The sequence below is a fragment of the Eumetopias jubatus genome, unplaced genomic scaffold (genome assembly GCF_037043125.1).
Source record: "Eumetopias jubatus isolate StellerSeaLion01/CBP00866 unplaced genomic scaffold, mEumJub1_p1.0 scaffold_10, whole genome shotgun sequence".
NCBI classification, from domain to species: domain Eukaryota; kingdom Metazoa; phylum Chordata; class Mammalia; order Carnivora; family Otariidae; genus Eumetopias; species Eumetopias jubatus.
Window position 1 is genome coordinate 35,204,586 of NW_028274816.1, and position 12,488 is coordinate 35,217,073.

At 39.1% G+C, this 12,488-nt stretch overlaps 1 protein-coding gene across 1 annotated transcript in view; it reads left to right on the top strand.

The window, feature by feature from the left end:
• The window catches only part of CDH13 (cadherin 13), a 1,007,564-nt gene that overhangs the window by 870,206 nt on the left and 124,870 nt on the right, over positions 1–12,488 (top strand). The window lies entirely within an intron of this gene.

The window sequence follows — 12,488 nt, forward strand, 5'->3', positions numbered from 1 at the left end:
GCACTGAATCTTGTTAAAGTCCATAAGAAAGTAACTTTTAATGCCAAAGTGCCATTTTCCTAGTTTTATCGGTGTTATTTAGCACTGAGTTATGTGAGGCCTGTTGTGCTTTTAGCATAACAATAACTTTTTTTTCCAGCAAGTGCAGATTGAGAGGGCAGACGGAACAGCAGCTAGAAGGTAAAGCAGATTTTCTTGGCAATAACAAGGTGGCCCAGGAGCTTATAAATTACAACCAAGTTAGCTTGTCCAGAAGAGCCATTATTTATTCTGGGCTCTTGTGCTTTTGTGATTATGGATCATGGTGGCTGGTCCCCATTTATTCCAATGGAGCAATGTTTGGGGATGGGCTGAGTACACAAAATTGCATTCCCCAGTTGCTACATTTGCATCCAAACCAGGAAGTTATTTGTACTTTGCATCTGATGGAAATATGATAATGCCGTGGTTTCTTTGGGGGATCGGGGCCTGAGCCAAGGATTTGACACCCCTCTTACTGACCAAGAGCATAGAATCAGTAAAGATAGCCTGTGTCATTGGCTGAGACTTTGCTGTGCATCTGCCACCACCAACGGGGCTCTCCACCTGCGATTCTTTGCCTCGTTTGACTGTGTGAGGTTGGTTTCATTAACCACCCTTTACCAGTAAGGGAGCTTATTTGCAGCTCAAAGAATCTGGGTGACTGGGATGACTGCTCCAAGGTCACGGGCAGAGTCAGTGACAGAAATGGGATGTGAACACGGTTCCCAGGGAGCCATGCAACTAACTGCGGTATTATGCCTCCTTATCTGTGGTTCATGTTTTCCACCCTCCCTGACATTCAGGGGAAAAAAAGGGCGCATATGTCTGGATTTGCATTTGCCCCACCCCTCTCTCCAGAGTCCCAGGGCTACTCCAGATGGTTCAGGAGAGGTGGGCCCTCTGGCTTCCCAGTGCCCTCTCTATCCCCGCAGCCGTGCGTGCGTAACACATTCAGGGTGGAAATCTCCCCCTCGCCCAGGAGGTCTTGGGCACTCAGGATTCCAACCTCCACATGGCAGAGGCCAAAGCAGCTGATATGACTTCATTCTTTTGCTTCCTATAACATGTTCCTATGACTGCTAAAACAGATTGCTCACTATTCCCAAGTTGCCCAAACTGGTATTCCAAAAAACTGGTTCCATGGGTTACATCACTGTAGGGCAGGGGAAGACTTCACGGTCAACTAGATGTGGGGGACCCTGAGTTGAATAGAAAAAAAAGATTTCTTTTACTGCAGCACTCCCAGGTACCTTTAGAATGCTTTGTTTCTCTAAGAGGGGTAGGAATAGTCTGTAGGGTTTTTCAGACTTATTTGGCCCTGGGAATAACGTTTCCTGGGCCACCTCGTCATGTCTCACTGAGCTGGTGTCCCATGTGGCTACTGGTTTACCTACAGAATTTCTATTTCCAATGCTTTTTCCAAAGCTATTTACAAAAAAGTACTAAAGGCATGTTTTCATATTCAATATAGATATATTTGGCCTGGGACTATCTACCTACCTATAATGAAAATAAAAATTACCTAACCCCAATCTAAAAATAAGAAGACCCATCAATGTTGCCAGGTGTCTGAGACTAATTAGTTACCTCAGTGCAGCCCTGAATTTAGCTCCTGTGACTCAGGAAACAAGAAGTATGTGCCTAGTCATGAACTAAATACCATGAGGGAGAGATTTGTGTTGTTGTTGTTAATACCACTGACTCCAAGGAAAAATTTAACGTAGATCTTAAGTAAAGAGTAAGAGACACTGAGTAGTGTCATGGAAAATATAGTCACCTGTGGATGTCAGCAAAAGCACAGAACTTCTCTTCAAATGGACATTTGACAACAAGCTTTAGATTCCCACAGGGCAAAAGTGATGTCTCAACTCATACAGAGATATAAGAAATAAAATGAGAGGAATGGGTAACTAGCAAGTCCATGAAACTCTCCCTCTTGGGTATCAGATGTCCCAAAGTAGTCCTTGTCCAATGCTGGATAAAGGAAGTCTGCAGATTTCCTTAACATATTCCTGAAAGGCTGATTTCTTTGTTGTTGAAAAGGGATTTATACATTTTGGATGCCAGAATTGCCAGAGGTAGTATAACACAGAGGAGAAGAGATGGGCTCTGGAACCAGAACAGGATTCAGATCCCACCATGGATATGAGCGTGTTAACCCTTTATGTTCTAGTTTCTTCACCCGTTGAATGGGCTGACAATAAAGCCTACCTCACTAGGTTCTTGTGAATATGAAATGAGCCGGTGATGGAAAGCGTTTAGATAGTGCTGGTCACCGACCGTTCTCTAGCGTGTTGGTGATGAGAACAGTGGTAATAAGGAAGGCGTTGGTGAAGACAGTGGTGGGATGAAAGCAGTGACGAAGAAGATGGCGGTGAGCAAGATGGTGGTGGTGAGCAAGATGATGATAGGATGATGATAATGTTTCTAAAAGGTAAAAGGTCAACTGACATTCGTAATCCAAAGGGGCATGTCTTCCCATGTTGAAAGGCTGCTGTTTTCCTCTAACGTGATCTATGAACCCGCTCATTTGAAATCAATGGTTTAGACCCTAGAGTTCAAGGGGAGAAGGAATTTTGAAGGACAGGTGGCAGAATCAGTAAAATACATCACTATGAACAAAAGCAAAACAGGCCAAGAGAAACCTGCTAAGGGGGGAAGGAGAAGTCCTGAGAAGAGCTCAGCCCAGTGCAGTGGTCTCTGGGATGTGGAAGAGGTGGGACAGTAGGCTATACAAGGAGCAGAGAAGAAACATGGCGCGTGTGATCTTGAAGCTGAAATAATGTTTAGAGGGGGAAGTCGAGGTTTAATCGTTCCAGAATGGAAATGGTGGTCATTTGGGTTTGAGGATGTCTAGAAAAATTGTCCAAGATGTTGTCTTATATAGGTTTCTATGTATGTTAAGACATTTCTTAGGAAGTTCACAGGAATATATGGTTGTTTTGTTGGTTGGTTTGTTTGAATTCTTTTTGACGTGATCGTCCTTCTGTAGAGATACTAGTTTTCTTATCTGTTTGAAAGAGAAGTTGTGTGCGGCCACAAATTAAGAGCAACTGGAAATAACACTGTGTTAAAGGAGGCAGAGGTATGGTTTCTTTCACATGAGAATGTGTAGGTAGATAGTCCCAGGCCAATGTGCTGACACCAGGACATCACCATGTCCCTGATTCCTCTTATCTTTCTTCTCCACCTTCTCCAAGCCTGCCTCAGAGTACAGTAGGGTCACTGCAGCCCTAGCCATTGTGTCCACATCACAGGAAGAAAGGATCAGGAAATGAGAAGGGCAAAGAAGGGCCTGGCCCCTACGTAAATGTCATTTGAAGAGCTTCCCCAGAAAGCCACATCTCCTTAGCCTCCCTTATCGGTAAGGGAGCGTGAGAAATAATTCCATCTTGAGTTGGCATGTTGCCGCCCTGACTATACAGGGGTGGTTCCTGAGGAAGGAGATATTTTAAAGGTTATTTTTAAAAGTAAATTCTGAGCACAAAGTCAGCTCATCTGTGTGTCCCATTGTATTTGTTTCCATGGACTATAAGCTTGCTGAGAGGCAAGGCCACATCTCTCTTATTCTTAAGAGGTCACGGTCCGAGTAGGCACTCAATAATTCAGTATTTGCTGAATGCTTCCTGAAGATCATCTTAACATTAGAACTGTGTCACTGGGTAGGATGAGCCATGGACATACTTAAAATTGATACATGAATTCAATTTTTGTCTTTTGACTTTTGCAAATATTTGGGTTAGAAGCTTTTGTCTCCCTGTGGACAGTCCTCTTTGAGTTTTCCTAATAGTTTTTACACAAAGATTCTACTAAATGTTAGTTTCAGACATTGAGTTTTTCTTCATTTTTCCAATCAATTAATTTTCAGGTTTTACCTTAATATGGCAATTGGTGATTTAAACTTAATAACTTAGGATTTTTTTTTTTAGCTATTTAATGAATTCTAAGGTAAATGTTGCCATGTTTTGAGCTATCACATTACAACATCTGTAATAAAACTGTCATACAACTTAAAAGGTCCTGTCCTCCAGCTAGCAGATGAGAGATGGGTAAACACCGTGGTTTTCATAGAGGGGTGAAGGTAAATGGCATGAAAAGGAAGCCGGCGAGCTGAACCTGAGCCACGGGCAAATGCTCACATTGGGTTATCAAGTGGGTGTGGAGGGTTGGGCTCCAAATCCTAAAAACCGGTGTTGGGTCTTCAAGAAACCTTGATGCCTTGGGAATCTTATTTTTCTTTGGACTATTAGCTGTTACAATAAAATATTTAATAGTTAACTGCCTAATTCACCCTGTAATGCCTTCACTCTTACACGTTTGATGGCAAACTCTGTGGTCTCATCTTTATATAATAACTATGAAATATCACTTCTATAGAAAGAGAACAAAAAGCCTAGTCTTTCCCCTGGTAGGGTTGATAGGAACTTGCTCTGTATGACTGAGATTTTAGAAACATGTTTTTTCACCTTCACGACACATTTCATAGTTGGAAAACATATAAATTTTGAGAAGTGTTAAATTTGAGAAAATATCAAGTTTCTCATTCAAGTGTGTATACATACATACACACACACACACACACACACACAATTATATACAATATACACAAATAGTAATTGTACAATTTCAAATGCTTTTGTGTAAATTGATGACCCTTGTTAACCATGTCATCCATGGGGGTCATCTATGCCCTTGTTTTGAGGCATGTTAAGAGTTTTATATTACCTTTATTGATGTTGACATGGCAGGTTAAATTGCAAGAAATTTAAGTCTCTACCAATGTGTTCATCATGATTCACTCCTCTTCGTTTATTGGTTTATCAGGCAATCAAGGAGCTATTTTATTTCTTGTTTTAGAAATTTACTTTTTCCTCTTAATGAACAATCTGATGCAGAATGATGTCAGGATAACATCTATTTATTTCATTCCTTAACTTTGCCACTTCTGCTTCACATTCCATTAAGTATTTTTCATAACTTTTTAAAGATATAATTCACATACCATAAAGTTCACCCTTTTAAAATGTAAAATCGTTGGCTTTTAGTAGACTCACAAAGTTGTGCAGCCATCACCGCTATCTAATTCCAGAACATTCCATCACTCCAAAGAAACCCCATGCCCATAGCAATCACTCCCCATCCCCATTTCCCCACAACCCCTAGCAACTACTAATCTTCCTTGTATTTCTATGGACTTGCTTATACTGGGCATTTCATATAAATGGAGTCAGGCAGTATGTGGCCTTTTGTGATCCGCTTCTTTCACTTATGTGTTCAAGCTTCCTCCGCCTTGTAGCATGTATCAGAACTTTGTTCCTTTTTATGGCCGAATAATACTCTATTCTATGGATTTACAACATTTTGTTTATCCATTCATCCATCGATGGATATTTGGGCTCTTTCAGGTTTTTTTGGCTGTTGTGAATAATGCTGTTATGAACATTCATGTATAATCCACTAACTTTTATCTGAATTTTCTCTCGATTCCCTAATAGTCAGAAAGAAAAGGAAGTGACCTACAATATTGCTCCAAATTAGGAGTTCATAATTGCTTACTTATCAAAACATTCCAAAATGTCTTTCTAAATTGCAATTAATATGGCTAACTCAAGTTTTATGGCCTTTCTTTAAATAAACATGTAACTCTCATACAAAAAAAGTACACAAATATTGAGTGATTCTATGATTCATAAGTCAAACGCAAAACCCAGATCAAGAAACAGAACCTGATCAGCAGCTCAGGAACTTCCTAAAATCCCTCTCACTGACCACTGCCTAAATGTATATTGCTTAATTCCACATACTTAGGATTTATTAACATCTAGTTTAATTCCACTGTGGTTGGAGATCATACTGATAATGGTTATAGTCCTTTGCTATTTATTGAAACTTGTTTTACAACCCAGAATATGATCAGTTTTGATAAATAGCCCGAGTGCCATGAAAACAATGTGAAATCTATAGTTTTTTAATATTTTTGTTCAAATCCTTTACATATTTTGTCTGTTAATCTTTTCTATCAGTTACTGAAAGAATGGATATGATATCCAATCATTATAGATATATCTATTTCTCCTGTTAGTTGTATCTAATTTTTCTTTGAATATTTGAAGCTGTGTTATTAAGTGCTTACAAAATTGTCATATCTCCATGATGTTTTGATCTTTTATTATTACAAAATTTACTCTCTACCTCTGGAAATGCTTTTCGCTTTGACATTTACCTCATCTGGTATTAGAATAACTACCGTAGCTCTCTTAAGGTTAGTGTTATCATACTGTATTTTTTCCATCCTTTCTTCTCTCAAGTTCCCTGTAATCTTATGTTAAAGTGCATTTCTTATACGCAATGTATATTTGGGTTTTTATTTATCAGTTCCAATTTTACTTGGATTATTTTGTCCATTTACATGTAATGCCAAAAACATATATGTGAGTTTAAGTCTACCGATCCTAGTATTTGTTTCCTATCTGAGCACCTTCATATAGTTCTTTTTCTCTCATTTCTGACCTTTCTTAAATAATCCAGTATTTTTATCATTTTATATTCTGCTATAACTTATTTATTATACTTCATTTTCATATTCTCGTACTACTTTCTGAGAAATTGAAATATACATCCTTGACTTACAGAATCTAATATAAATTTGCATTTTTACCACTTCTTGCATTCTTCAAGGACCTTAGAACACCTGAACTCCTTTTGTCCCACTCCTGTCTTTTGAGATCTTGTTGTCATGTTTTAATTCTACGAATATTTTACATTTTACAAAAATATTACTTTATTGAACAAGCATCCATTTATTCACCCTTTGTATTATCACTTATCCCTTCATGTTTCAGTGCTTCCATATGGGTTAATTTTCCTCTGATAAAAGAATTATTTTTTTATTTTAAAAATAGTGCAAGTCTGTTGGGGACAAGCTCTCTCATTTATTATTAGCATCTTTTTACCTGAATTTTTTATGTAATTTTCGCTGGATGCAGAATCTCAGTTGATAATTATTTTTTTTAATTTTTTATTGTTATGTTAATCACCATATATTACATAATTTGTTTTGGTGTACTGTTCCATGATTCATTGTTTATTCATAACACCCAGTGCTCCATGCAGAACGTGCCCTCCTCAATACCCATCACCAGGCTAACCCATCCCCCCACCCTCCTCCCCTCCAGAAACCTCAGTTTGTTTTTCAGAGTCCATCATCTCTCCTGGTTCGTCTCCCCCTCTGACTTACTCCCCTTCATTCTTCCTCTCCTGCTATCTTCTTCTTTTACTTTTTTCTTAAAATATGTTGCGTTATTTGTTTCAGAAGTACAGATCTGTGATGCAACAGTCTTACACAATTCACAGCACTCACCGTAGCACATATCTTCCCCAATGTCCATCACCCAGCCACCCCATCCCTCCCACCCCCGACCACTCCAGCAACCCTCAGTTTGTTCCTGAGATTAAGAATTCCTCATATCAGTGAGGTCATATGATACATGTCTTTCTCTGATTGACTTATTTCACTCAGCATAACACCCTCCAGTTCCATCCACGTCGTTGCAAATGGCAAAATCTCATTCCTTTTGATGGCTGCATAATATTCCATTGTGTATATATACCACATCTTCTTTATCCATTCATCTGTCGATGGACATCTTGGCTCTTTCCACAGTTTGGCTATTGTGGACATTGCTGCTATAAACATTGGGGTGCACGTACCCCTTCGGGTCCCTACATTTGTATCTTTGGGGTAAATACCCAGTAGTGCAATTGCTGGATTGAATGGTAGCTCTAATTTCAACTGTTTGAGGAACCTCCATACTGTTTTCCAGAGTGGTTGCACCAGCTTGCATTCCCACCAACAGTGTAGGAGAGTTCCCCTTTCTCCACATCCCCGCCAACATCTGTCGTTCCCTGACTTGTTAATTTTAGCCATTCTGACGGGTGTGAGGTGGTATCTCATTGAGGTTTTGATTTGGATTTCCCTGATGCCGAGCGATGTTGAGCACTTTTTCATGTGCCTGTTGGCCATTTGGATGTCTTCTTTGGAAAAATGTCTGTTCATGTCTTCTGCCCATTTCTTGATTGGATTATTTGTTCTTTGGGTGTTGAGTTTGATTAAGTTCTTTATAGATTTTGGATACTAGCCCTTTATCTGATATGTCATTTGCAAATATGATCTCCCATTCTGTCGGTTGTCTTTTGGTTTGGTGGACTGTTTCTTTTGCTGTGCAAAAGCTTTTTATCTTGATGAAATCCCAATAGTTCATTTTTGCCCTGGCTTCCTGTGCCTTTGGTGATGTTTCTAGGAAGAAGTTGCTGTGGCTGAGGTCGAAGAGGTTGCTACCTGTGTTCTCCTTTAGGATTTGGATGGACTCCTATCTCACATTTAGGTCTTTCAACCATTTGGAGTCTATTTGTGTGTGTGGTGTAAGGAAATGGTCCAGTTTCATTCTTCTGCATGTGGCTGTCCAATTTTCCCAACACCATTTGTTGAAGAGACTGTCTTTTTTTCCATTGGACATTCTTTCCTGCTTTGTCAAAGATGAGTTGACCATAGAGTTGAGGGTCCATTTCTGGGTTCTCGATTCTGTTCCATTGATCTATGTGTCTGTTTTTGTGCCAGTACCATACTGTCTTGATGATGACAGCTTTGTAATAGAGCTGGAAGTCCGGAATTGTGATGCCGCCAGCTTTGCTTTTCTTTTTCAATATTCCTCTGGCTATTCGGGGTCTCTTCTGGTTCCATACAAATTTTAGGATTATTTGTTCCATTTCTTTGAAAAAAGTGGATGGTATTTTGATGGGGATTGCATTGAATGTGTAGATTGCTCTAGGTAGCATTGACATCTTCACAATGTTGGTTCTTCCAATCCATGAGCATGGAACGTTTTTCCATTTCTTTGTGTCTTCTTCAATTTCTTTCATGAGTATTTTATAGTTTTCTGAGTACAGATCCTTTGCCTCTTTGGTTAAATTTATTCCTAGGTATCTAATGGTTTTGGGTGCAATTGTGAATGGGATCGACTCCTTGATTTGTCTCTCTTCTGTCTTGTTGTTGGTGTATAGGAATGCCACTGATTTCTGTGCATTGATTTTATAACCTGCTACTTTACTGAATTCCTGTATGAGTCCTAGCAGCTTTGGGGTGGAGTCTTTTGGGTTTTCCACATATAGTATCATATCATCTGCAAAGAGTGAGAGTTTGACTTCCTCTTTGCCGATTTGGATGCCTTTGATTTCTTTTTGTTGTCTGATTGCTGTGGCTAGGACTTCTAATACTATGTTGAATAGCAGTGGTGAGAGTGGACATCCCTGCCGCGTTCCTGACCTTAGGGGAAAAGTTCTCAGCTTTTCCCCATTGAGAATGATATTCGCTGTAGGTTTTTCGTAGATGGTTTTTATGATATTGAGGTATGTACCCTCTATCCCTATACTCTGAAGAGTTTTGATCAAGAAAGGATGCTGTACTTTGTCAAATGCTTTTTCTGCATCTATTGAGAGGATCATATGATTCTTGTTCTTTCTTTTGTTAATATATTGTATCACGTTGATTGATTTGCGGATGTTGAACCAGCCTTGCAGCCCGGGGATAAATCCCACTTGGTCGTGGTGAATAATCCTTTTAATGTACTGTTGGATCCTATTGGCTAGTATTTTGGTGAGAATTTTTGCATCCATGCTCATCAAGAATATTGGTCTGTAATTCTCCTTTTTGATGGGATCTTTGTCTGGTTTTGGGATCAAGGTAATGGTGGCCTCATAAAATGAATTTGGAAGTTTTCCTTCCATTTCTATTTTTTGGAACAGTTTCAGGAGAATAGGTATTAATTCTTCTTTAAATGTCTGATAGAATTCCCCTGGGAAGCCATCTGGCCCTGGGCTTTTGTTTCTTGGGAGATTTTTGATGACTGCTTCAATTTCCTTAGTGGTTATAGGTCTATTCAGGTTTTCTATTTCTTCCTGGTTCAGTTTTGGTAGTTGATACATCTCTAGGAATGCACCCATTTCTTCCAGGTTATCTAATTTGCTGGCATAGAGTTGCTCGTAATATGTTCTTATAATTGTTTGTATTTCTTTGGTGTTGGCTGTGATCTCTCCTCTTTCATTCATGATTTTGTTGATTTGGGTCATTTCTCTTTTCTTTTTGATCAGTCTGGCCAGGGGTTTATCAATCTTGTTAATTCTTTCAAAGAACCAGCTCCTAGTTTCGTTGATCTGTTCTACTGTTCTTTTGGTTTCTATTTCATTGATTTCTGCTCTGATCTTTATTATTTCTCTTCTCCTGCTGGGTTTAGGCTTTATTTGCTGTTCTTTCTCCAGCTCCTTTAGGTGTAGGGTTAGATTGTGTATTTGAGACCTTTCTTGTTTCTTGAGAAAGGCTTGTATTGCTATATACTTTCCTCTCAGGACTGCCTTTGCTGTATCCCACAGATTTTGGACAGTTGTGTTTTCATTTTCATTGGTTTCCATGAGTTTTTTTAATTCTTCTTTAATTTCCTGGTTGACCCATTCATTCTTTAGTAGGATGCTCTTTAGCCTCCATGTATTTGAGTTCTTTCCAACTTTCCTCTTGTGATTGAGTTCTAGTTTCAAAGCATTGTGGTCTGAAAATATGCAGGGAATGATCCCAATCTTTTGGTACCGGTTGAGACCTGATTCGTGACCTAGGATGTGATCAATTCTGGAGAATGTTCCATGGGCACTAGAGAAGAATGTGTATTCCGTTGCTTTGGAATGGAATGTTCTGAATATGTCTGTGAAGTCCATTTGGTCCAGTGTGTCATTTAAAGTCTTTATTTCCTTGTTGATCTTTTGCTTAGATGATCTGTCCATTTCAGTAAGGGGGGTGTTAAAGTCCCCCACTATTATCGTATTGTTGTCAATGTGTTTCTTTGCTTTTGTTATTAATTGCCTTATATAATTGGCTGCTCCCATGTTCGGGGCATAGATATTTACAATTGTTAGATCTTCTTGTTGGATAGACCCTTTCAGTAGGATATAGTGTCCTTCCTCATCTCTTATTACAGTCTTTGTTTTAAAATCTAGTTTGTCTGCTATAAGGATTGCCACCCCAGCTTTCTTTTGGTGTCCATTAGCATGGTAAATGGTTTTCCACCCCCTCACTTTCAATCTGGGGGTGTCTTTAGGTCTAAAATGAGTCTCTGGCAGACAGCATATGGATGGGTCTTGTTTTTTAATCCAATCTGATAGCCTGTGTCTTTTGATTGGGGCATTGAGCCCATTTACATTCAGGGTAACTATTGAAAGGTATGAATTTAGTGCCATTGTATTGCCTGTAAGGTGACTGTTACTGTATGTTGTCTGTGTTCCTTTCTGATCTTTGCTGCTTTTAGGCTCTCTCTTTGCTTAGAGGACCCCTTTCAATATTTCTTGGAGGGCTGGTTTCGTGTTTGCAAATTCCTTTAGTTTTTGTTTGTTCTGGAAGCTTTTTATCTCTCCTTCTATTTTCAATGACAGCCTAGCTGGATATAGTATTCTTGCCTGCATATTTTTCTCGTTTAGTGCTCTGAAGATATCTTGCCAGTCCTTTCTGGCCTGCCAGGTCTCTGTGGATAGGTCTGTTGCCAATCTAATATTTTTACCATTGTAGGTTACATATCTCTTCTCCTGAGCTGCTTTCAGGATTTTCTCTTTGTCTCTGAGACTCCTAAGTTTTACTATTAGATGTCGGGGTGTTGACCTATTTTTATTGATTTTGAGAGGGGTTCTCTGTGCCTCCTGGATTTTGATGCCTGTTTCCTTCCTCACATTAGGGAAGTTCTCTGCTATTATTTGCTCCAATATACCTTCTGCCCCTCTCTCTCTTTCTTTTTCTTCTGGGATCCCAATTATTCTAATGTTGTTTCGTCTTATCGAATCACTTATCTCTCGAATTCTGCCCTCGTGATCCTGTAGTTGTTTCTCTCTCTTTTTCTCAGCCTCTTTACTTTCCATCATTTGGTCTTCTATATCACTGATTCTCTCTTCTGCCTCATTTATCCTAGCATTTAGTGCCCCATTTTTTATTGCACCTCATCAATAGCCTTTTTGATTTCGACTTGGTTAGATTTTAGTTCTTTTATTTCTCCAGAAAGGGTTTCTCTAATAACTTCCACGCTTTTTTCAAGCCCAGCTAGTATCTTTAAAGTCATGATTCTGAACTCTAGGTCCGACATCGTACTAATGTCCATATTGAGTAGGTCCCTGGCTGACGGTACTACCTCTTGTTCTTTTTGCTGAGGTGATTTTTTTCGTCTTGTCATTTTGTCCAGAGGAGAATAGATGAATGAGAGAACAAAATGCTAACAGGTTTACAACGTCCCCAGCAAATATACTGTATACAAATCAGAAAAGACCTGAAACCAGGGGAAAAGAAAGGGAAAGAAAGAGAAAAAAAGAAAAAAAAAAGATAAAAACAAAAACAGAACAATACAAAAAAAAGCAGAATGTGATCAAATATGATCAGGCTAGTG